Source organism: Felis catus, chromosome B2, assembly GCF_018350175.1.
Source record: "Felis catus isolate Fca126 chromosome B2, F.catus_Fca126_mat1.0, whole genome shotgun sequence".
Taxonomy (NCBI): Eukaryota; Metazoa; Chordata; class Mammalia; order Carnivora; family Felidae; genus Felis; species Felis catus.
The window spans coordinates 80,474,265-80,499,618 of NC_058372.1; the positions used below are offsets into that span (position 1 = coordinate 80,474,265).

The 25,354-nt window shown below is 40.5% G+C and overlaps 1 protein-coding gene across 7 annotated transcripts in view; it reads right to left on the minus strand.

The window, feature by feature from the left end:
* The window catches only part of BACH2 (BTB domain and CNC homolog 2), a 357,596-nt gene that overhangs the window by 118,037 nt on the left and 214,205 nt on the right, over positions 1-25,354 (minus strand). The gene's annotated exons all lie outside the window — the stretch shown is intronic.

A 25,354-nucleotide genomic window follows, 5' to 3' on the forward strand; every position in this document is an offset into this window, starting at 1 on the left:
GCCAGTGGTCAGCAAATTATGATCCCCAGGCTAAAATTGGTTGGCCACTAGTTTTGTAAATAAAATTTTATTGGAACAGAGCTACATCCATTCATTTTGTACTACAATGTCAAAGTTGAGTGACAGAGACTATATTGCCCACAGACAAAAATATTTACTATATACTTTTTTCAAAACTCTGAACCCCATTCATAGAACCAACTCTGGTTCTGTTGATCCCCTATATGGTATTTTTATTTTCAATTTAATTAATTTCTATTTATTCCTCCTCTCTTCCTTTGTCTTTTTCTACCTTCTCAAAGTTAGCTTACTAATTTTCACTTTTTTCTCTTTTGGTAAAATATTTGAGGCTACAAATTTTCCTCTAAGTACAACTTTCACTGCATCCCACAAGTTTTGATATGTACTATTTTAATTTTCATTCAATTCTAAGTATTTAAAAATTTCCATTATAATATCTTTGATCAATGAGTTATTTAGAAATGTTTTCAAATTTCCAAATATAAGGGGAAATTTGGGGGGTTTAATCTTTTAGTTATTGACTTCTAGTTTAATTGTACTATGATCATAGAATGTGGCCATTAGTTATTCTTGGAAATATGGTGAGACTTGTTTTGTGGCTTGGTATAAGGTCAGTTTTTATAACTCTTGTGAATAATACATATATTTTAAATGCTTAGTGCAAGGTTTCTTATGTCCATGAATCAAGCTATTTAATTGTGATGTCTACGTTGTCTGTATTTTTACTATTTGTTATCTCCTTGTCTGAGCAATAACTTGGGAAAAATATGTGAAGTTTCTCTATAGTTTTATCAATTTTTGTTTTGTATATTTTGAGGTTGTTTTAGAAATGTTATACTTTTCAACAAATTAAACTTTTATCCATATGTTCACTCTCTCTAGTGTATTTTGCTTGATATCAATAAAGCTACCTTAACTACCTTTTGATTAGTATTTGCTGAAATATATTTTTCTCTCCCTTGTCTTTGTTTTTCCATGTGAGGGGTGTCTTTTCTAACACTGGATAGCTAAATTACTATTATTTTTTTAAAAATTTAATTTTACTATATCTGTCTTTTAGCAAGAAAGATTAGGCCCTTTACATAGATTGTGATTGCTAATATAGTTGCATTTGTTCTGATGATCTAACTTTTGCTATTTACCCTGCTTTTCCTATGCTTTATTTTTGTTTTTATTCTTGCTTGACTTTTTAAAAGGGGCTTGGAAGTTACATACTGTTTCTATTCTTTTAGTAGTTTCACTTGAACTCTAAAATTAGTATTGTAATCTCCTTCAGAACAATAAAAGGACCTTATATTGCAAAACTCTGATATTTCCTTCCTTGCACACATGGAGTTTTACCCAGTATTTTAGTTTATCTTTTCCTCTATGTTAGACATTATTGTTTTAAAACATCAATATTTGTTTAGATTTACCTACAAGTTTACCAATTTCTTTATAATTTCTTTCTGTATTTTAGACTTTTCTTTTGCTATCCTTATCCTTCTTTCTGAAATACATCCTTTGAAGTTCCTTCAGTGTAAGACTACTAGTAGTAAACTTTTAGGTTTTTTCTCTTATGAAAACAGTATTTCATTCTCATTTTTGAAAGTTACTTTTCCCAAATGCATTTTATTATTCTCAGACCCTTAAAAATATCATTTCACTCTTCCTGGCTTCAATTGTCACCATAGAGAAGTCTGCTGTCAGTCTAATTATTATAACATAGAGGGTATGATCTGTGTTTTCTCTATGGCTCCTTTTAAGAGAATGTTGTCTTCAGTGATGTGCAGTCTTACTCCATTGTAAAAGGTTATGTATGCCTTTGCATCTGTCTGCTTAGTACATACTTCATCCTAAGTCTGTAGACCCACATTTTTCATCTTATTTGGAAAATTCTCAGCCATATTTTATTGTCTCACCCCCATCCTGTATATTCTTTCCCTTTGTGACCCTGAATCAGCATATGCCAGGCCTTCTTGTTCTACATTCTATATTATTAAGTTCTCTTCCTTACACTTCCATCTCCTTATCATTTGTACTCTATTGTATGAAACTACATCAGTTTGATTTTCCAGTTCATGAATTTATCAATTATAAATGAACATATCCACTAATTTTTTTGATTTAATTTTTGTCAATTAATTTTTTTAATTTCATTTCTTTTTCAGAAGTGTCTGATGATTTTGATAGCCCACGGTTGCTGGTATTTTTGTATTCGATTTTAAAAGATGTTTTTTAAATATAGAGGTAGACTTTTTCTTTTTTTAATCTGATAATTCACACACCTAAAGTCCTTGGTGGGGAAGGGGTAATCAGTGTATTATTTGTTGCTTATGCTGACTTATACTCATGGGTTTGTTTCTTTATTTGATGATCTTTGAGAATATGTAAGATCTTAAAATGTGAAAAAAATGGAACTCAAGTTCTGCTTTTGATATGTTAATTTTGAAATGATTATCAAGCATCCCAATGGATACATCAAATACACCACTGGATATATGAGCCTGATATTCAGGGGAGAGATCAGAGCTGGAGATATAAACTGAGGAGTCAGTACCATGAACTACTGGGAGCACATGAGGCAGCAAGCGAAAGTACAGATATAGAAAAGATGAAGTTAAGGATTGTGCCTCAGGGCATACCAATTCAGACACTTAACAGAAAAGAAGACAGCAGTGGTGACTGAAAACAAGAGCAACAATCCAAAAAATGGTGCTGTCATGTAGGCCCAGAAAACAGTGAGTTTTAGGAAAAGTGAGTGGTTGACTGTGTTGGATGCTGCTGAGAAGCTGAGGAAGATGAGGCAACAAGGATGTTGTGGCTTTGATATGAATATTTTTGGGGGAGCAGTAGGGTTAAATGAGGGAGCAGAGATAACTAATGCCTACAGATAAAAAGTTCAAGACATTTTGGGTGAATGGGAGCAGTAAAGTAGGGTAGAGGCTAGAGAAGGGTGTGGCAAAGAAGGTTTTTTCATTGGGTGATATTAAATATTTTACATCCCAATGAGAAGATTGAGTACAAAGGGGGAAACTAATTATATGGGAGAGAAGGGAATATTTTCAGGAGCAACATTCTTGAAAAGGCCAAATGCCCGAAAGTCTTTTAAGCTGTGATGTGGAATATGTGTGTGGCATGAGTCATATACAAAACCGACAAGACAGAAAGGCTAGGACACCTATATTATATAAGGACTTGGGAACTGTTTAATCCTAATTACAGTCAAGTTCTCATAAGGGGTACTACATCCTAACTTCAAATTTACCCATGTCACAGCAACTAGTGTTAGAAACTATACAACATGTCTGATAATCATTATCCAAAAGTTGTTCGGGGTTATTTATGAAAGTGGGAGATTAACTCAATCACAATACTGAAGGAGCCTTGAGAGATTTCCTAGTTTAGTCTCCTATCCACTCTAGGCAAGTGAATCCTAAAGGTCTTGGAATGGACACCTCACTGTAATATCCCTGGCGAACACTTCTAGAACTTTGTCACCATGTAATGTATCCAACAGAAATAAAAGTAAATTTCCTCTTGTTTTGTGCTTAGTGGGCATAGAGTATAGCTGAACTGTTATTTTTTTTCACCAAAAAAACCCCTTAAGTATCTGAAGACAGAAATTAACTTCACTTTTTCTTCTCCAAGCTAAACAATCTTTTCCTCTTAATTTTCCTTCATAGATCTTATTTTGTATTATTTGGCTAGTCTCCCCAACATTTTTCCCTCTCTCCAACTGCTTTTTTAAAAGTGCTGTGACCAGAAATCAACAAGCTACTCAAATAAAGTCTGAGTAATCCTGAGAACAGTGGGGGGATTTCAACACGTCTCCCTTGGACAGATGAAAGGCTGAATTGACTCTGCCAAGCTTGAACACATTCCAGTTCCTGCTGATCTGGGGAGACTCTTCCACTTCCATTTTTTTTCTTTTCCCTAGCAATTTGAATAAAACAAAAATACAACCAGACATATATAGGAGAGAGTTTTTAGCACTGTTCACCTGTTCTTAAAAATAAGCTTGATACCTACATAAGTCAAAAACTGCACACACCAATTCTTTCTAAAGTATAATAATTATTGAACTTGCCAAAAAAAAAAAAAAAAGCTTTGTCTCTTAACTGTATATATTCCAGAGAGTGCTTCTTAAAATCCAAAAGGAAGTATTCAGATGAAGTAATTAATTAAGTGAAGTGTTGGGCAGGAAAGCTTTCTACTCTTTTGAGGCTAATGGATGGTTGAGAAACTCCTATGGGTGTGTGTGAGAGAGAGTCTGCCTGCTAATTACTACCCAAGAAAATATAAGCATCCAACAATCATTCTAATTTTTGCTAAGCAGCATGAAATATCACATTACATTACATTATGTTATGTCAAGCAACAGGATGTTCCTAGGGTAACATGATAAAACAATACAGCTGGGAAAAACAAATTGAAAGGCCAACTGATGTGCATATAATTTTGAAAAGAAAGAAAAAGGCCCACCTTGATAATTAGACTTAGAGCTAGCTGACTAAAGTGTTTTGATATCCACAGGTGATTTTAGGAAAGTAGCTATGTCTCAGCCATAAGATTTGGCTCTCTTATTTATAGTTATTTCACTGTGAAAAAGGATTGTAGCCTCTTTGAACTTTAATTTTTTCCTCTGTAAAATGGGAATAATGCAACCCATCTTCCCTCTCTTATATGACTGTTGTGAGATTCTCATGCCTGGCACCATTAGGTGTTTTATGAATGTCTAGTTGGATACCTATATCTATATAAATTGGATTTAATATTTTGTATCTCACTGATTCTATGATGTATATTTTCCCACCTAATAATGTTTCAGAAATTAGGATATATCTTAAAATTGATAGTCTATTAAAATTTAATTGGTATTTATTTCTTTCTTAGTGGTATATAAAATCAATGGCCTTAAATCACTTAAATACACTTAAATCAATGGCCTCTTAGAGATATGGCAAATAAGAGTCTGAAAATGGTAAAAGTGATACCTAAATGTCAGTTATTCATTTACTCATAAAACAAGATTTTGCTAAAAGTCTCCTCTGTGCAAGGCATTCAGGGGGAAATGAAAATGAGTAAGACCTGATCTTTAATCACAAGTAGGGATGTGATGCATGAGAGGGGTAAATCAATGCCAGACAGTATGGGAAATGTACCATTTAAGATGCATTCCAAGCTCGGTACCCTGTGAGTGCAAAGGAGGAAATAACTTTCAACAAGGGTAATCAGGAAAGCAGCATGGAGGAGGTGGCAGCTACATCTGGCTTTGACAGATGAGTAGTATCTCAAAAGGCACATTTGGGAACAGACACAAGGACACTCTGTGTATACTCAGAGAAGGGCAAGGGGTCTAGACAAGAAGGGGCTTAGGCACAGTGCTGGGGTGCTTCCTAAGGATATTAGAGTCTAAGCTCTATTTGATGAATGGACAAGGCTTTGGAGCAAGGAGCAAACTGATAGAAGTGGGGCATTAGGAACACCAGTTGGTTGGTGATGCTTAGGGAGAAGGGAGAAGGGAGAGGAAGAAGCTGGAAGCAGGGGCATCTTAAATTAGTCCAGGTGTATGTTTGCAAAGTCCAGATAGTGCATGGGTAGCAGAGGCAGAAAGGGGACAATGAAAGGATTGGTCATAATTAAACACTTAAGACCCTTAGAAAGAATCTAAAAGAGCATCCGTTTCACACTGGACAGAAGGACACACAGAATCAATGTTTGGCTGCATGACCCTTGAGGACAGGAACTGCATGTTTTGTTCATCATTGAATGGCAGGGCCTATGGCAGTACCTGGCACACAACAGTTACACCGTAACTATCAGATGTACCCCTTCCTTCAAAATTCAATTTATGAGTTTAATTCAATTGCACAAAACCACGTACTGAGTATCCACCATATATGCTCAATGTTGAACACTGGAGACAGAGGTGAAGGGGGTGGTGGCTGGGGAGGAATGAGCTGGGTTGGTGGACTGTTTTCCCAAAATGGCTGAAATAATTTGTTCCTTTAATACAGGCTTCTGGGTAGCCCCCTCTGCCCCCCACCCTGACTCTGGACTTGGCTAGGGGATTTACTTTTACCAAAGGGACAATAGAAAATATGATGCAAGCAGAATTGAAAAATGCTTATGTACTGAAGCTTGGCCTCTCTTGCTACTTGTTGGAATCCTGACACCACCAGATAAAGAATTTCAGACTAGCCTCCTGGATAATGAGAGACCACATAAAACAAAAATGAGTATTCCAGGTGAGACCTCCCTAGACAAACCAGCCTGCCAACCACTGGACATGTAAGTGAGGCCATCTTAGAGCAGTTTTGGCAAACCTTTACACAAAGGACCAGAAAGTAAATATTTTAGGTTTGCAGATCATATGATCTTTTGTTACAACTACTCAATGTGTGGTGCAGAAGCAGCCACAGACAATATGGGGGGTGGGTGTGTAGTAGCAGACCTGTGGGCTATAGTTTTTGCCTACTTCTATCTTAGATTATTCAGCCCCAATCAAGCCAGTCTGGACCAGAAGTACCACCAAGTCAATTCACAGAATTGTGAGAAATCATAAATGTTTATTGTTTTAAGTCACCATGTTTGGGGGGCACTTTGCTATACAGCAAATGCTAACTGAAAAAGCTGGTATAAAACATTGTTTTAAGGCGCTTAAAATCCACCTGTGGAAATAGAACCCATTTGCAGGACACACTTCAATAACAATATAAGGCAGGATGTTGAGTAAATGTCAAAGTGCGTGTTGCAGGGTAATTAGTATTATAAAGGCTTATGAAAGAGGCAAATTAATTTTGGACAGCAAATAGACTTGGGTAGATCTTAATGGATGGGTAGAATGTGACCAGCTTCCCAAACAGTTATGTTTCTCTGTCACTGTCTTTGTGCTGTTTGCTTTTGTGTCTGTATACTTCAACAGACTGAGGTCCCCTTGAGGGCACAATGTGCCTTATTTTCTATTTTCTTTTTTTAATGTTTGTTTATTTATTTATTTTGAGAGAGACAGAGATGGGGGAGAGGGAGGGAGGGAGGGAGGGAGGGAGAGAGAGAGAGAGAGAGAGAGAGAGAGAGAACAGTCAGGGGAAGGGCAGAGAGAGGGAGAGAGAGAATGCCAAGCAGGCTCCACACTGTCAGTACAGAGCCCAAAATGGGGCTCAAAGTCACAACCTGTGAGATCATGACCTGAGGCAAAACCAAGACTCAGACACTTAACTGAATTAGCCATCCAGGCGCCCCCTTATTTTCTATGTTCCCAGAGCCTAGTGCAGTGCTTGGTTCACAGCCAGGCTCAATGTACACTTACTGAGCAAACAAATAAACTCAGAACTAGGGAGGAGGAAGGGCCTTTATGTCGAAAACCAAACCTCACAACTCAAGGGAGAGGCAGGAGTCTATGTGCTCTGTTCCAGAGAGAAAATCAGTGGTGCAAAGAGAGGATTTAGACTGAGGGGAAGCAGAAGGTACAGATGGACACATGATTCTGGAATCGGGGCAGGGAGGACAAGGCAAAGTAAAGGACCCTGAAAGCCAGGCATGGAGGTTTAAACCAAAGGTTACTGGAGCAAGGTGACCAAGTTGATATTTATGAAGATTCATTTGGTGGCAGAGAATTGGGTGGAGTCTAGGCAAGGAGAACCAGGAGTGAGAAAACACACTAGTCCAGAAGTCAGTGGGGACAGTAAGCCTGTGTGATTCCATGATGAATATTCACCAAATGGAGCATATGCCTCAGTACAGACAGTAACAGAAAAAGGGGACATCTCAGGCATTTGTTCACACCACATTTACTGTGTATGCGGTATTAAGGTACATATCATGAGCACATGGAGAAACTCAGTAGATCTAGGCTGTCCTGGAACCAAGCTACGTGTAACACAGGACCTCTCCCTACTTGAGGGGAAGCATAAGACAACCCCTGTTATGAGTCAGGCTGCTGTTGGAGTGGGCAGTGTCCAGGCTTTGCAGTAACGCAGACTAGGGGTTCAAAGCCTGGCTCTATCCTTACTAGCTATGTGACTTTGGACAAATCATGAACATTGTTGGCTGGAGTAGAATTATAAAATTAGAAATTTTGTAGAATTATACAGTTAGAAATAAAAAGTAGAATTATAAAAAGGGCAGATGACTGCATGGTACCGTGCCTCGAACAGAGTAGGCACTCACATGAACCCTAAGTCCGATAAAAGCAACATGAAGTAGGGAGCACATGAGTGGTAGAGACCAAGCGTTATAATAGTGTAGAGAAAGGAAAATCACTCCGGGCTGGAACAGTCACTCTGAATTTGAGAGTGAGAATAGCATTTTGTTTGGTAGTAAAAAATGACTATGATTTTGACAAGTAGGGGAAGGGGATGTTCTTTCCAGGAAAAGAGAGCGACATGTGGGAAGAACACAGATGAAAGGTAAAGCCCATCTGTGGAATGCAATGGAATTTAGCTTGGCTTGAGAGGTGTGAAGTGAGGCTGTAAATGTTAGTCAGGTAGTGGAGTGGCCTGAATGCCCGGGTGAGGATTTGGACATCATTCCCGTACATAATGAGGTGCTGCTGAAGGATTGCAACTAGACAAATGATGTGATCAAAGTGACATGTGAGACAGATTAAACCAAGGACAGCATGCGGAGTGGCATGGGGGTGAGAGACAAATCCAAGGACAGACATGAGGTAATGCATGCCCATTGTAGGGGGTGGCAAGAGCAATGGGGGGGCATGTGTAAAAGGCTATAGAGAAAGAACTGATCATGCCTGGGGAACAGTGTGGGTGGGCAGGGAGAAGGCAGAGCTGAAGTTCATTATGAACCGTGAACACGGACTGATAGGATGATCTGCTTATTCATTCAGCCAAACCTCCACCGAGTTTTGTTTGCCACGTGCCATACACTGTTTCAAAGAGTGGGTATACACACATGCATAAGACATGGTCCCTTGTCTCCCATCTGGGGTCAGGGTTGGGGGGCAACAGACACACACAAATCATTTCCATAGAGTGTGATAAATGACTGGACATGAGGTGCGGACACAGTGGTGGCACACTGGGGGTTCATCAGAGAATAACGCAAATATTTATGCATCAGTGAAGTTTCCACATTCCAGTAAAGAATGGACCTATTAAGCCCAGAGTAAGTACAAGGTGAGTGGCTAAATCACTGCACTTTCAGCCTTGAAAGACCATCTGCAGGGAGGTTAGGTTAGTGGCGACCTCATACAGGAGGTGGCCTGCCAGGTGTCAGATGGATGAGATGGAGAGGGTCCAAGAGAGTGGCAAAGGCATGAGAGTGTGAAACCACAGGGTACATAGAGAAACCTCAAATCATTTGCTGTTGCCAAAGGGCAAGGTGTGCAAGTGTCCATCTATAGCCTCTGGTCTCCAGTCAAAATCCTCTGAGCCACTGGTCTCTCTTGAACACATTACACAGATTCCTACCTCTGTCTTCACTTGTTAGGTTTCTTACCTAAGTGCCCTTTCCTCATCTCAGCTCTGGCTTGACTGGTCATTCAGTAAACATGCATGGAACCCATGTAATATGCTAGACCCCTGGAACATAGAAATGAAGATGGAGTGGCGTGGCAGGAGATGAAACTAGAGAAACCAAAAGGCGCTACAGGCTATGTTAAAGAGTTTCTAGGGGCGCCTGGGTGGCTCAGTCGGTTGAGTGTCCCACTTCGTCTCAGGTCATGATCTCACAGCTACTGAGTTCGAGCCCCGCATCGGGCTCTGTGCTGACAGCTCATAGCCTGGAGCCTGCTTCAGATTCTGTGTCTCCCTCTCTCTCTGTCCCTAACCCACTTGCATTCTGTCTCTGTCTCTCTCAAAAATAAATAAACATTAAAAAAATTTTTACACATAAAAATAAAAATAAAAATAAAGAGTTTCTAATATATTGGTTCCTATCTGTGGTTTAGAAGAATATCTCTGGCTTCATGTGGAATAGATGAAAGGGCGTGGGAAAGGCTGGAGACAAGATGGTTGGGTTGGCTGGTGCTGGACTGAAGCAGGGGACCACGAAGGACATGGTTCACAGAAGTTCAAGGTAGTATGGGCAGTTGAGGAGACTCCTTGGATGTAGGGGAAGTCTGATGGGTGGATATGGAGGGATTGTTCTTGACAGAGGGAAAAGGAGGGTGAAATTACGAGCTCCAGTCTGGACAGACTGAACATAAAATCCTTTCAGAATGTCTGGCAAGGCAGTTTCGTATCCAGCACCACTCCAGAGGGAAGTGGAGCCTGGAATAAGACATAGTCGAGTTCTCAGCATTTACATGGTAGCTAAAACTGTAGGCAGCTATGGAACACCAAACTTCAACAGGGAAGAGAGACTAAGAGGAACTGCAAAGGAGGCTGGACTAGGACGGATGCTGGAAAGAACAATTTCAAACCAGGAGTGTCTGTCTTTACACAGCAGGTGGCTTTGACTTGGAAGTCTGATGTGCATGTCTATTCTCTATGCAACTTTGAGCATAGATTGCATCCTGGAGCTTATCGTGGGTCTCCACCTCCCAAGAAGTTTGACAATTTAGGATAAAGGTTTATTTTATCAAACAAAAGGAAAGGACGGTGACAAAAGCTGATTGTTCTTTGATACTTCTTGTCTCAGGGTGATAACAGCAACACTTAAATAATAGAAAATAAATTCTTTGCGTATTTTTATCATTGCTTTTCTACATTCTATACTAATGATTGGCTTCGTGTGTTGTCTTCCTCATTAGATTATGGAGTTCCTGGGGCAAAGACTGTCCCTTACTCACCATTCTAGTCCTCAGAGTCTATCATAAGGCTTGACACACTCGATCATTCAATCAGCAAATAATTATTAAGCACCTATGACATGCCAAGCATAGTTTGAGGCCCCAAGGACACAGGAGAGAATTTAACAAATAATTCTTCACTCGTGGAGCTTATAAATTCTAGTATAAATTCTAGTAAAGAATGTGGGAATCCAGCAAATCTAGCAATAAATATAATGTTAGTGGCTAAATCACTGTATCATGTAGGTTGCTAGGTAAAAAGAGTTTATATGATCTAATTGAACCTGCTAAAAGAGAAACCCAACTGCACACACAAACAGGAGCTCCAGAAGTCACTTTTCCTATTGCAGGGAGAGCTTTTTGAACTCTCTGTATTTGGTTTGCACTCCAAACGTAAACAAAACTTTCCTTATTCTATGTTCTAGAATGTAAGACTATGTTCCCGAGGTCATCATTTGTTTGTTTTCTTCTGCGGAGTTAAAAAAAAATTCTGAAAAGGTCCAAAATAGCCATTTATATACAGAATCAAGGTAATGAGCTTAAAAATGGGAATATTGACTTTGAGACTGAAATTAAGCACGACACAATACAGAACACACTTGCTCAAGCAAACATTCACTAAGATCTACTATTTATAAACACACCAGGCACCACTGAATATAGCAGTGATGAACTGAAAGTCCCTGTCTTCAAGGATCCTGCAATATAACAAGAGGGATAAGACAAATATAAGATACATGGTAAGACAAATCTAGGATTCTCAAATGTGTCTTGCTTTTTCTTTTCTCCTTATCCTGCTTAACAGGTTAGTTATCTCCACCAGATATGCGCTTCCTCCCAGCTCTACTATGAAATAAATTGGCACCTGCTACCTGTGTCATAGCTATTTATGTATGTCTTATATCTTCTGCTGGACTGTGAACTCTGCTGGTAGGGATTGAGCTTTACACAACCCTGCATGGGCAGTGAAGACAGGAACAAAGTCTTATACAAAGTTAGAGGAATGGGAGTTTAAAGCTCAAATATCTTTGCATTGGTTTATGAAAAAATTACATATATTTGTGGACAAGACAAAGGTCCAGAGGACTTTCAGGAAAAAAAGGAGGAAATTATTTCTCTTTTAGGATGTTGCAAGTTTCTTTTAAATGGAATCTGGCAGGGGCTCTTGGGTGGCTCAGTCGGTTAAGCATCTGACTTCAGTTCAGGTCATGATCTCGCGGTCCATGAGTTCAAGCCCCGTGTCGGGCTCTGTGCTGACCGCTCAGAGCCTGGAGCCTGTTTCAGATTCTGTGTCTCCCTCTCTCTCTGACCCTCCCCCGTTCATGCTCTGTCTCTTTCTCAAAAATAAATAAACGTTAAAAAAATTAAAAAAAAAATAAATGGAATCTGGCAGTTGACTAAATCGCAGACAGCAAATGACCTCAAGTGTTGGGCTAAGATTTTAGAAATACATAAATATACTGTGAAATATAACTGACATTGTTATATTTCATAATGAAATTCCTTACATATCTAGCACCTTCATTTTCAAAGTGCTTTTGTATACATCTCTTCTCACTTGATTGTAAGGACAACCCCGGGGTGCACACGAGGCAGGTATTTCTCCTCCTGCCCCTCCCACGAACACCCGGAAGTCAATGGAAAGGAGTACATCAATCGGCTGCCACTGGTTGACTTGAGAACAAGAGCAATCCTCTTCCCACCAGGTCAAGGCACCCCCCCCCCAAACACTATGATCAGCAGGAGATGGGGAGGGGGGGAAATAGATTGTCTTTTTTTTTTTTTTTTTTTTTACTTTCCTTGGAAAGGAAATAATTCAGTTTTCTGATTTAAAAAGTAGAAATGACTAGAGGGGTAAAGTCGCACTTTTGTGCTAAATAACAAGCAATGTAGCTTAAAGGGAGAAAAATCAGAAGAAAGGTGTGTTCTAAGGGATGTGCCTAGAGAATGTGTAGCTTACATTTTGACTTCTACATAGATGAGGATAATTAGCATCACTTCCCTGTAAAGTTTATTCAAATTTCCATATGTAGTGATGTTTCCCTGGATGCTCATTGTAATCATTAAACTGCACTTACAGCATGTACCAATTTACACCCCTGGCACTACATATAATACAATTTCCTTTCTTCTTTGGCTATTTTCCTTCCTTCCTTCTTTCTCTTCCTCCATCTTGCAGCTTTTACTGTCATTCGCGCATTATTGCACTAGATCCTGTGAGGACTTCGGGGAATACAGAAACGCAGATGAAATGAGCCACTAGTCTAGTGGCTCCAATAGCAGAGGATAGAGAAGGAAGGCTGAGGGCAGGGATTCTAGCACTCACCTACTGTCTTCCCAGGACCTTATGCTGGGTTTCAGACAAGCACCTATTTCCTGAGCATTTAGTGGATGGCAGGACAGATGGATGGATGGATGGATAGATGGATGAAGGAATTGTCTGAATGTGGACAGCAGTGTTCTAATTTCTGACTCCGTAGAATGGTGGAAGGTTCCCCTCCCCTGCCCATTGCTTTTTCTGTTTCAGCAACCCCTTTCAATGGGAAAGGCTGGGAACAAGAGAATCAAATTGGCATTCTGGAGCTCTTTATTTGGCAATTCGCTCTGTCTGAGTTAATATATGGGTTAGGTTCCCTGTGAACGACACTCTCCTAACTCTGGCAACGTCATAAAGACACTCAGCTGCTGTATGTCTGGCAAATTAATGACTACAAGCCCAAGGGATGGAGGGATGGGAAAATGTTAACATTAAAAAAAATAACCTTAAGCAAATTCAGAAGAAAATGAAACAGGCCTCACCCACCCACCCACCCCCAGCTGTATAAAACCTCTTAAACAAAAAATTACAGAAAATAATACTTTAAACTTTGTGCTTATTAAAACAATCCCATCCAGAATGCAGAAAAAAAAAGACAGAAAGGGAAATTAGATGGGAAAAAGAATAAAAGAGTCTTGGGAAGATACGGAAGTAGAAGAGGAAGGAAGAACAAGAAAAATTAGAGAAGGTGGCTCCATGCTGAGATGACAGGGCAACAGGAGAGGTTATGAGCACTGGGTTGAGTCTCAGAGGCAGGTCAAAGAGAACCTTCCAAGGACCTGAGCAGCAGAGGTGGGTGAGGTGGGATGTCCTTTTCCGAGTCTCCCAGCTCCAGAGGGTAAAATGAGGCTGACCATGAGGAACGCCTCCTCTGTGGCAGGTGCTGTGCTTTTACACTTAGACACCCTGCTCACAGCAACCCTGCAAGGAAGGCAGTTATGCCCATTGTGCTGAGGACAACACTGAGTTCACAGGTTGTCAGTCATGGAGCTGAGGCTCTGGACAAGTACCCACCTGTGGACAGCACGTTGCTGTCCATGGAAGACTCCTTTATCTAACTTAAGCCTTAAGACAACATCGTGAAATGAACATTCTTTGTTTTGTATGGCAAGAAATGGAGACTTTGAGGCTTTGAGGGAGTCACTCACACTCACAGCTAGCAAGAGGCCAGGGTGCATGTGAGCTGGGACACAATCTAGTGCCCCTTCTATTTTACCATATGGACTTCCTAAGGAAGTAGCCAGTTCCCTGAACAACACTCCATCGCCAATTTCAGCCTGTAACTTGTGAGTCTGTGTAGGCTGAGCACCAGACCAACGAGGTGCCACATGGAGGTTGGGCTGATGTCCCACGGTCATCCTGTGACTCTGCATGGAATGGGGACTCTGAGCCTTAAAAATAACCATATGGTTATATGATGTAATAAGTCAGCTACTGAGTATTTACCCAAAGAAATCAAAAGCACTCATTCAAAAAGACATGTGCACCCCTATGTTTATTGCAGCATTATGTACAATCGCCAAGATACAATCGCAACCTAAGTGTCCACTGAGGGACAAACAGGTAAGGAAGATGCGGTATATATATTTAATGGAGTATTACACAGCAATAAAAGGGATGTGATCTTGCCATTTGCGACAACACAGATGGACCTAGAGGGTATTAGGCTAAGTGAAATAAATCAGACTGAGAAAGGCAAATTCCATATGACTTCACTTGTGTGGCATCTAAAGACCAAAACAGGGGCACCTAGATGGTTCAGTCGATCAAGCATCCAACTTCGGCTCAGGTCATGATCTCGTGGTTTGTGATTTCGAGCCCCACACTGGACTCACTGCTGCCAGCACGGGGCCCACTTCAGGTCCTCTGTCCCTTTCTCTCTCTGCCCTTCCCCCGCTTGAACTCTCTTCCTCTCTCAAAAATAAACATTAAAGCAAACAAACAAAAAGCAGAATCAGATCTATAAATACAGAGAACAAACTGATGACTGCCAGAGGGAAGGAGGGTGGGAGATACAGGATTCCAATTATGGAATGAATAAGTCACAGGAATAAAAGACACAGCACAGGGAATATAGTCAATGATATTTTAATAGTGTTATATGGTGGCAGATGGTAGCTACACTTGTGGTGAGCATAGAATAATGTATAGAGAAGTTGAATCACTGTGTGATACACCTGAAACTAACATAATATCGTGTGCCAAATATACTCCAATAAAAAAGAAAAAAACAAACAACCCCCCACAATGGAACGGTTATTTGGTTTATGCTCCCAGACAGTACAGCAATCTTGTTTATAGCAGCCCCCAAATATGGCCCTAAAAGATAATGATTCTCATTCTAATAACGAGGGGGTTCACTGCTACCCAATGGGGCTACTGGTGCCACTGCCAGCTAGTTCCAGCCACAAGAAAATTACTGTTCTGAATCCAAGTCTCTTTCTCTATAACTTCTACCTTTTGGTTCTGCTTTTTCTAGAGTGACAAAGTCTTTAAACACAGCTGTTATGTCTCCCCTTCTTTTCCTCTTCTCTAGTCTAACCTTCCTCGGTTCCTTCACAAACTGGTTATAAGACACTCTCTCTGATGCCCTTTCCATTCCCGATCCCTGTTCATGAAGTATACTCAAGTTTGTCTGTTTCCCTTGCCACAGATACTACTAAAATGGTTTAAAACACAGGTAATGTGCTCTAAGGATTATGGAGTCCAATGAAATCATTACTACTCTTTCACTGCGCATGTGACTTTTACTGTCACAATTAGGAGAATGTTAGCTTTTGCAGCAACCGCTTTGTTGGGAAGAAAGATACATAAACAATCTCTTGCAGTAAGGCATGATGAGTGCTGTGAAGGAGGTGGGGACTGTCCTGTGGAATCGCAGAGAAGGAGCAGCTAATGCAGCCTGAAGGAAGCAAAGAAAGCTCTTGGAGAGGATGCTGCAACGACTCAAAGGAAGACTTAACCAGGTGGAGAGAGTGGAAGAGCTTTCCAGGTAGATGGAAAAGATTTTGCAAAGATGAGCTGGCATGAGAGAACACGGCAGCACTGCTCCCCTCCCCCGCCTCGCCGTTCCTCTTTTTTGCAATTTTTCTCTGGCTTCGCTTCCCTCTCAGATGTTCTTTTCTGTCAAGGCCTAGGATAAACTATGTTCTCTTGTTTTAAGAAGTATCCTTTGTATGGAGTTCAAAATTCTTCGTATAACACCTGTGTACCACGAGTATAAAGTGAGCGTTAAATAGCCTAAGCACTGGCAGTGGTATGGTCATAAGTATTTTGAGCCTGCTCTTCTTTTCAGAGGAGGTACTTCTTTTTATTTTTAAATTTTTTTTTATTTTTATTCATTTTTGAGAGAGAGAGAGAGAGAGAGAGAGAGAGAGAGAGAGAGAGACAGAGCGGGAACAGGGGAGGGGCAGAGAGACAGAGGGAGACACAGAATCCAAAGCAGGCTCCAGGCTCCGAGCTGTCAGCACAGAGCCTGACGCAGGGCTTGAACCCAGGAACCTCACGATCACGACCTGAGCCGAAGTTGGACGCTAGCCAACTGAGCCACCCAGGCGCCCCTCAGAGACGGTACTTCTACATCAGTGGACTGTTTGATTGGGGTAGAAAAGCAAATGGCGCCTCAAGTATTCAAAGGCAGCCAAGGTTCCTTCAGAGCTGTGAGGTGGACTATGGGGCTCGGGGAGACCTGCACGGGGGTCAGAGCTCTTTGCCCCTTTATCAGCTGACCTGTCTTTCTCTTCAGTGCCTCTAGCCAGCCATGTTTGAAATAAGGCATTTAAGGATCTCTAAAGTCTTGTTTCTAAGGTTATTATTCACAAACTCTTACCAAGGCTGTTTTCTCAGGCTGGAACGCAGACAGGCTAGGAACCTCACCTTGGCAGGGGAATTCAAGAAACTCAAGACGTGGTAACTCTCCCACCTGCTATTTCCTTCTGCTTGTTCCTTCTCTGCCTTCAGCCTCTCGGTCCTCCAGCCCCTCCTCTGGAAAGTGTACAGTAACTCAAGGCTCCCCTTAAACCTCTGACAGGTGAACAAAGAGAAACACCTCTCACAAATCCATAGAAGAGAGAACAGAACCTTTCATAAAGAACCCTAAACATCCCACCAGAAAGTCCCAAACAGCCCTGAAAAGTGAGAATAAAACTATCAAAAGCTGACAGAGGGTAACAAGCATTATTTCCAACCCACATTTGTCCTTCTAAAAAAAGCCAACCAACTACTGAAAAAACCCCTGAAATGTATGAAATCTAACATCGTTAACATATTTCCTGTCCTCACATAGCTTATAAAAAATGTTTCTGAGCTTTTCCCTGGCTCATTTACAATGACGAGAAGGAGCAAAAAGGAAATGCAACAGATGGGGCTACCATCTTCTCTTGCAGTGATTTATCTTTACTTGAGGTAGCTTGGGCAAGGTTTCAAACATTTTTTAGATGTACCAATAGCTTATGCCTGGTCCAGAACAATGAAGATGAGGTTCTCTTAAAAAAAACACACACAAAACAAAACTGCAGGTTATAAGCCATGTTTACTACTATCTATTTTTGTTACTTCTAAAAGAGATCACCTCAGCTTCCTCCCAACCCTCCCTGTACTGACTCCATGAGGATCTAATCTGGTGCTGATTTAGAGCTGACAGGTGGTACATGCATAATTAAAGATGACCCAACACAGAATGCTCTCATTCCTGGCATATTATCAGACACTTAAGCAAAGCAATTATCAGAAGGCAATCTTTTCTGTCAACAGAGATAGAGATGAAACATTTCTTCAATTAAGAGGATTCTGCAAGGATGCTGTACATACATCCATCTGCAAATACTTGAAAGTCTTTACAGTTTAATAGTAAGCCAGCTCAATGGAGCACTTTTGACCAGTTAATTCGTGCTACTCCCTTCCCCGTTATCCTGGAAGGTCACATTTTAAACACCAGCATCAAAGTAGGAATCGTTCTGAGGTACTGTCAGAGATCCCGATCCAAGCTGTCACGGAGATCTCTGCGTCTTCCTGCCATAGTCCTATTGGGGTTTTGCAAATATACCAAACCTTCCTTTAAGGCTCAAAGCAAAAAAGGATAGGGTTCAAATAAAAGAAAGTTCAATTAAAATTGCAATTTAAAGCAGTCTTCTTTCCTCCTCATGCTCCACCAGTGTCAAAGGATTTGAGAATTGTTATCAAGCCTTAAAACCTCATCAGGAATCTAAGTCATTTAAAGTATTTTTTTTCATTTTGAAGAAATAAATATTATTCAAAGGAAGAGGTGTCTTGACAAAATGATGGATTTCCTATTTCAGGTGAAGGGGGGAAGAGGCACTGCATTTCCTAATAGAGTACTGTATTTTTTAAAAAATAAATTATAGTGCATGCACTTTATATAAATGAATGCATTTTAGCTTTCCTTAGAACAGAAATTGCTTTAATGTTATAGTGAGACAAGTGATTTTCTTTTCTTTTTTTAAAGGGTAGTTTATACGTTAATGGGTTTTTTTGAAGCCCATGTAAAAACTGCCTTCCACGAGACAGCAAAACTCACAACGTTTGTGGTGCATATTTTGCCACATTTCACAAGGGGTCTTATTGTTTAAATTCTTATATCCTGATGTCATATGTGAACAAACGACCTTATTGTTCATTTGAACACGTCTTTATAGGATCTCTGGTGGTAGAACTGGTGTTGTTGTTTGCCTTTTTTTTTTTCCTCATCAAGTCGGAACAAAAGTCTCTTTTTCTGCAGCACTGGGAACTCGGGGAACACGGCTGTATGTGGCAGTGGTTGTCATTTGGAAACACCATAATGATAATGGAAGCGAAGCGCTAATGTAAATGGGGTGACTTCTGACAAGTAAATCAAGGTCTACAGGGCAGTTTCTTCTACATAGCAGACTTGAAGGTAATGTAAACTAGAAGCACTTAAAAAGACAACTAAGAATCACCCAACGAACTATTAAAGAGGCAGGTCTGCTGGGTAACCAGACCCAATTCCTTCCAAGGTGTGTTTCACTCAAAAGACACTCCATTCAGAATGTTAGGGGAAAAAAATAACCAGTAGTCTTTGGGGAAAATGTAATCAGGCAGAGAAGTGGTGATGACAGTGGCATTGTTAATGGGAGATTCACCAGGACTCAAAGCACAAGTTCATTATATTTCTCAGAACTAAGAATAGCTTCTGAATGAGTACTCACAATTCTCCACAGACCTGTATCTCCTAAGGAGCTCCCCCTTCTCCCTTTCCAATTTTGATGTAGGAAAAAGAAGAGAATATAGTCAGACATGGGTAGGTAGGCAGGAACAAAGGAACCTCTATAGGATGGAGAAGCATCTAAACTAGTTCCATTCTAGATGCTGTGACACTTCTTCCATCAGGATTCAGTTCAGAAAAACTCAAAGATGTAGTTTGGGAGCACGCTGCACCAAGAGGCCAGGACAAAGAAATATGTTGCATGTGTACTACTGTGGCAAGCAACAAAACACTTGTGAGTTCCCAATCGATGTCATGGATAAAAAGAAAATATGCGATATAAGGCATATACTACCATCAAAATAAACTTAAGAAAAAAGGAACAAATTCTAGTGAGTTTATTTAGGGATAGACTCTCATTTCCCATACAGCAGAGTCCTAGACTTTGTACAGCTTTAGTAAATAAAGCAAAGTCTATAAGCACAGTCTGTATGCTGAGGATAGCACATGGCACTAAGACATTTTATATCATGCTTTTTACACTGAGTTTTTATTTTAGAATCATCAACTAACATTTTTATGTAAGATGGTACCTTACATAAAACAGAAGCATCTTATTGTTAACTTAGGTTTTTCCTATCCACCCTCAAAACTAGTTTCCCAAGTACCTTGGTTCTAAGTTTTATGCTCGGATGAATAAAATAAGACTGTAACTATGGCTACCAAATAAAGACTAAATCACACAGATGATAGATATGGATAGAGTATCTTTTGGAAAGAATAAAAATCAAGTCTAAGGTATTATTATTGTCACCGTTACCTATTTGTGTCCTATTTCTGAAGGATTGCTTAAAACCTGTCATTTGGAAGTCTTACAGAGACATTCTGCAGAAAACGATGTGTTCTTCCTGCTAACACATGATCAGAGATGCTTATCAGGTTCATTTCACTAAGGACAAAGTATAGCATATTTAAGAAAGCCAGAATGGATGTTGTTCCAAATCTCTATCCATTGAGGAGAAGGCACTTACTTTCTGGTTAAGAAGTGACCATGTTAATTCCAGAGTACCTTGCAATTGGGTTTTTCAAGAACTGGCACTGGAGGTCAAACCAGACAAAGGTGACGAGCACATCTTCAATGACTCCGAAGGCAGCAGTACAATCAATGCTCTTATTTTCTCCTCCTAATACTTCCCTAGAGATAGCCTGGCAGATGGACCAAAAAAGGGGTGGCCTCACTTCACTGCAGGGGGATGAAAGAAAATAGAAGTGAAAAAATAGTTTTTCTCCACAAACTGCACTCTAGGAATCGACTGTTCTTAACTCTGAGCTCTTTCACAAAACGAAATGCTATGCGCCAGTACACTTTGTCTCCCTTAGGGAGGGAAGGTGATGAGAGGAAACAGTGTTAGGAGAGGATTAAAGAAACATATGTTCTTATTAAAGCAGGGTTTGAAAAGAAATAATGTTACAGAGAGAATGATGATTACCTGGTAACAATGTATGCTGAATCCTCACTAAAAGAAAAGGCAAGCTTATATTGAATATCTAAGGCACCCAGGTACAAATAACAAGAAAGAGAGTCTCACACTAACCAATTTATACAAATTAACTTACAGTTATTCCCTTGTGATTGACCACATAACCTACACCCCAGGTAAATACAATGTGCTTTTACATGAACACATTTGTAACTTCTGTAAACTAATTAACAAAGATGAATACAAAATATCCAGGTAGAATGGAGACCAGTGATTTCCATCCCTGCAGCCAGTTGTACTGTAATATCTTCCACTGGATGCTGACAGCCTTCTCTTCCCCTCTCTCATTCCGACACAATGCCGTCAGGTCTGTCTAAGTAATGTAATTTACTGGAGTGGAATTCCCCTGGTAGCCTGTGCGGCACTTGGTGACAGTGTCATTTATACTCCACAGTGTCGTGGCCTGACACTGATACATCAGCCTTCATCCCTCATTCACAGCAGAGCGTGCAATTTCACCTTCTGCTGTGCCCTTCTGTAGTATGCACGTACAAATTTACTCCATTCAGCCCTAATTACAAACCTTGGTTAAAATGCTCTCATTAGATTTATATTTCTCACTCCAAATGTCAATCTTATTGAAAATTCCGATTTTCCTGAGGATTCATCCATTAGCAATAAACTCTAAAGCATTCCATGACTGAGTGCATTAAACTGGCAATGCGGACATGCACTTAAAATACATCATTAGAGTAAATCTCCATTGCAAATGCTTTACATTATTCAACCAAAGGAATAATGAGCTCAGCCCAGCCAGTACCCTCAAATTGCACATGAAGGATAGGTTAAAACTGGCTGTTATCCAGGAAGAAGCACACGGTATATCAATGGGACGGATTTCAGAGTCTCCGTCACTTCTTATGAAGGTGTGGGAGGAAATCACAGTCAAAGCCTAACTTATCACCTTCTCTTGTCTATGGTCTTCACAGAAACGTCAGTCTCTGGCAAAGTACAATATGGCAGGAAAAGATAATGGGGAGTGTATGTATGTGTTCATGGAGGGGACTAAAGCTATGCCTGCAATGCCAAGAACTTTGTTAAGTTACCCTGAATGATTTGCTCTGCCTAAAAAGCATTCTTCCATTCCATCCAACAGAAAAACTTTAAAAAGCAGCATTGTCTGGATACACTGTAAGAAGCTGGGTACCATTCTAATAAAAGACAGATCTTACTGGTGGAGTTGACCTGAGAAACATCTCCACCCCAGTCTGTTGGGTACTAACATTAAAAACCCAGAAGCCACAACGATAATGTTGATATGGAAATTACAAGCCAGAAGTTGTATCTGTGAATGGAATGACAGGACAGACCATAAAAAAAAATGTGGAGGAAAAAAAGAAGAAGAAGAAGAAGAACAACAACAACAAGAACAACCAACTAGCAAAATACATCAATTAAAACCTAGCTGGCACTGTTTATATCAGGACCATGTTTTAATTCCTTAGCTTATTGATCTCATTTATCACTTCTTGTCAGGTCCCAGGTGAGGCAAAGTCAAGGTACAGTCAAATTTCTTTTTTAATTTGGTAAATGAAAAAACTGCATCCCACGAAGGTCATGGAGGACGCTGAAGGAAAAGTCTGATGCCAACTCTTAGCATCTAATACTAAAGGTTAACCAAAGAAATTAAGTGATGCCTACACAATTATGATTCTATGATGAAATATACAGTATATTTACTTAAAAAAAATAACTAAGATCTACATCCAGCGTGGGGCTTGAACTCATGACCCTGAGATCAAGAGTTGCATGCTCTACTGACTCAGTCATGTGTCCCAATGTATTTATTTTTTTAATGGAAAATTTTCGTGGGCAGAAAGACTCTGAGAAGGGCAGGCATACATTCCATTAAACAGTAAATAACTTATTAAAAATAATAAAGTGAAAGAAGTGACAGTAATTGTTTTCTGCCTGTCAGTATCTGGTCATCTCTAGGACTGACCGGTAATCAGAATTATAACAGATACAATATTTTCTGTAGAGAATTACACCACCATGGAAGCTAACTGCTCCTGAAGTTTTGCCCAGTCCCACCTGAAATATTTAAAACTGCACTTGATTGGGGCGCCTGGATGGCTCAGTCGGTTGAGTGTCTGACTTCAGGTCGTGATCTTGCCGTTTGTGAGTTCGAGCCCCGCATCAGGCTCTGTGCTGACAGCTCAGAGCCTGGATCCTGCTTCGGATTCTGTGTCTCTCCCTCTCATTTCCCCTCCCATGCTCATGCTTTGTCTCTCAACAATAAATAAACATTAAAAAAATTTAAAAAATTAAATAAAATAAATAAAACTGCGCTTGATTAAAACAGCGCTCTCTCTTTCATAATGTACATCAGCAGGTACTACAATTTAACATGCACAGATGTTAGAGCTGAAATATCCATGCTTAAACAAAAAACATAGGGAGAAGGTAAAAATAACTGAATATGCTCAACACAGTACCAACCTTAAAAGGAAAGAGAGGCTTACATTGTGCTGATTTAACGGCAAAATAAAGAAATGATCCCCCAGATGGCATCGGTAACCTGTGAAGAACCAAACTACTCTGTAAATGACCTGTAGCTTTCTGTTTGAGAAACACTGGACAAGAGGCTGATCGTGTGTCCATTTAATTCCAAAATCTGTACCCCAGGCATCCAGGGGAACTCCCAAATGCCCCGAAATTCTCCAGCACGTTCATATTTTACAATGGCACAAAGAAGAGTAACAACTCCATCCTTTTAATGAGTGCTGGTTTTGTACTTCATATATGGTATTTCATTTAATCTGCACAACCACCCTATGAGGTAGGTACTATCCCTGTTCCTTTTTTCAAATAAAGACATCCAGGTTTAGGAAAGGTTAAATAAACAGATCAAGGTCAGCAAGTAGCCAAGTTAAGATTTGGTCCTGAGTCCTCTTTCTCCCAAAGCTCTTGCCTTGCTTTAACCACCATGCCTCACCCTATCTGCCTCAGTTGGAGATGCCAGTAAGGAATGTGATCTGGAGTCTTCAATTTCCAGACGCTTCTGGAATGACTGCCCTCTTGACTCATTTCGTTTCGCAAATTACATCAAACTGAAAGGCTCAAAACGCTTGCAGACATTCTCATTCTCTGGAAATGCCACAGCCACTCAGCCAGTGGAATGGGGACAGCACCATCACCGGGATCACCAAGGTACAAATTTCCCTGTGAACGCTGACGCCACCTCTCTTTGGTGTTTCTTCTAGCCACAAACTGGCACGTTATCACTGACTGTGGTTGCAGTAGACTCAGCAGTCAGATAAAGGGGAGTTTCTACTTGGTTAACTGCTCCTCCAACATCTGTGTCCAAGGAGGGTCCTCCAGAGCAGGCACGCACTCATCCTTGTCCTCCCTCCCCACCGACCCCATCAGTCCACAGACAAGAGGCTTTGCTAATCTCTTGGCCACACCACTAAGAAATCCTCCCCTTCCCGTGCTGCGAGTCTTCAAGAAACAACTTTCTAACAATGAGTCAAAAAGATGATGTTTTAAAAGAGCATTTCAAACAAGGCAATTACTTTTTAAAAAAAGATTCAAGGATTCTATCACTTCTTTCAGCCTTTCATCGACACAATTTGTTTATGTATGAGTCGAGTCTTTCTTCCTTCAGAAGGGGAAAATGCTGATAAACTAGCACATGTAGACAAACAGCGCAAAAACCTGGCTGCCTCTTGCTGCTTAAACAGAGTCACATTTATTTCCCAACGCACCACTTACCAGACAGATGCAAAGATGTGGGCAAGCCAGTCATCAGAATTAACAGAGTGATTGTGCTTGCACTACATATTCTGATTTGTATGAATCTTATTTTTAGCCATGCACAAAGGGCAATAAATGGAAAATCTTATTCTAACCGCTACTTTTTCTGGGCCACCCACACTGCTCCACCTACCGCACAAGTTCACAAATGTAAAAAACCCAACGCAGGGTTTGTCCTAACAAGGGATGCAAAGAGGCTAAAACGTGTGACATTTTTTCCAGTTAGTGTTGGTACTTTCACTCTTTTTCTATATCAGGACTTTCAGGGAAAACAACATTGACTTATCTATGGGCATTTTCCGAGACTCCACGTTGGTATGCCATTCAGCACACAGGCAGGTGTGATCCGCAAGGCACGGGCACCAACCTGCTGCGAGCCGCATGTCAACCAACCTTCAGCAAAGAAATGCACCCAAAAACATTTCTGTATATTCAGGAAGGTGATACCTACAACATTTTGTTCTGAGACAATGCCAACGTCTTAAAAGCTCCTCAAATGAACGAAAGTGGTATCAGAAACATAAATGTTGCTAAAGCACAGCAGGCTGTCAGAAAGGATCTTACCCAAGTGAGGTCAATATTGCTGCTCCTCAGTCTGCCTTTAGTTTGCAGTTGGACAATGTTCACCGAGGCGGTTACCTCCTTGCCATCTCCCTTCCCTGTTGTGCATTCCCCTCCCTGCCTGCCCTGTCCACAGTCCCCACCGCATCTCAGGCAGCTCACCAAGCATTAACTCACACGGCTGCCACACCCGCCAAGCAGCTGATACTGAGAGACAGACACTTTGAGAGCAAACAACAAAA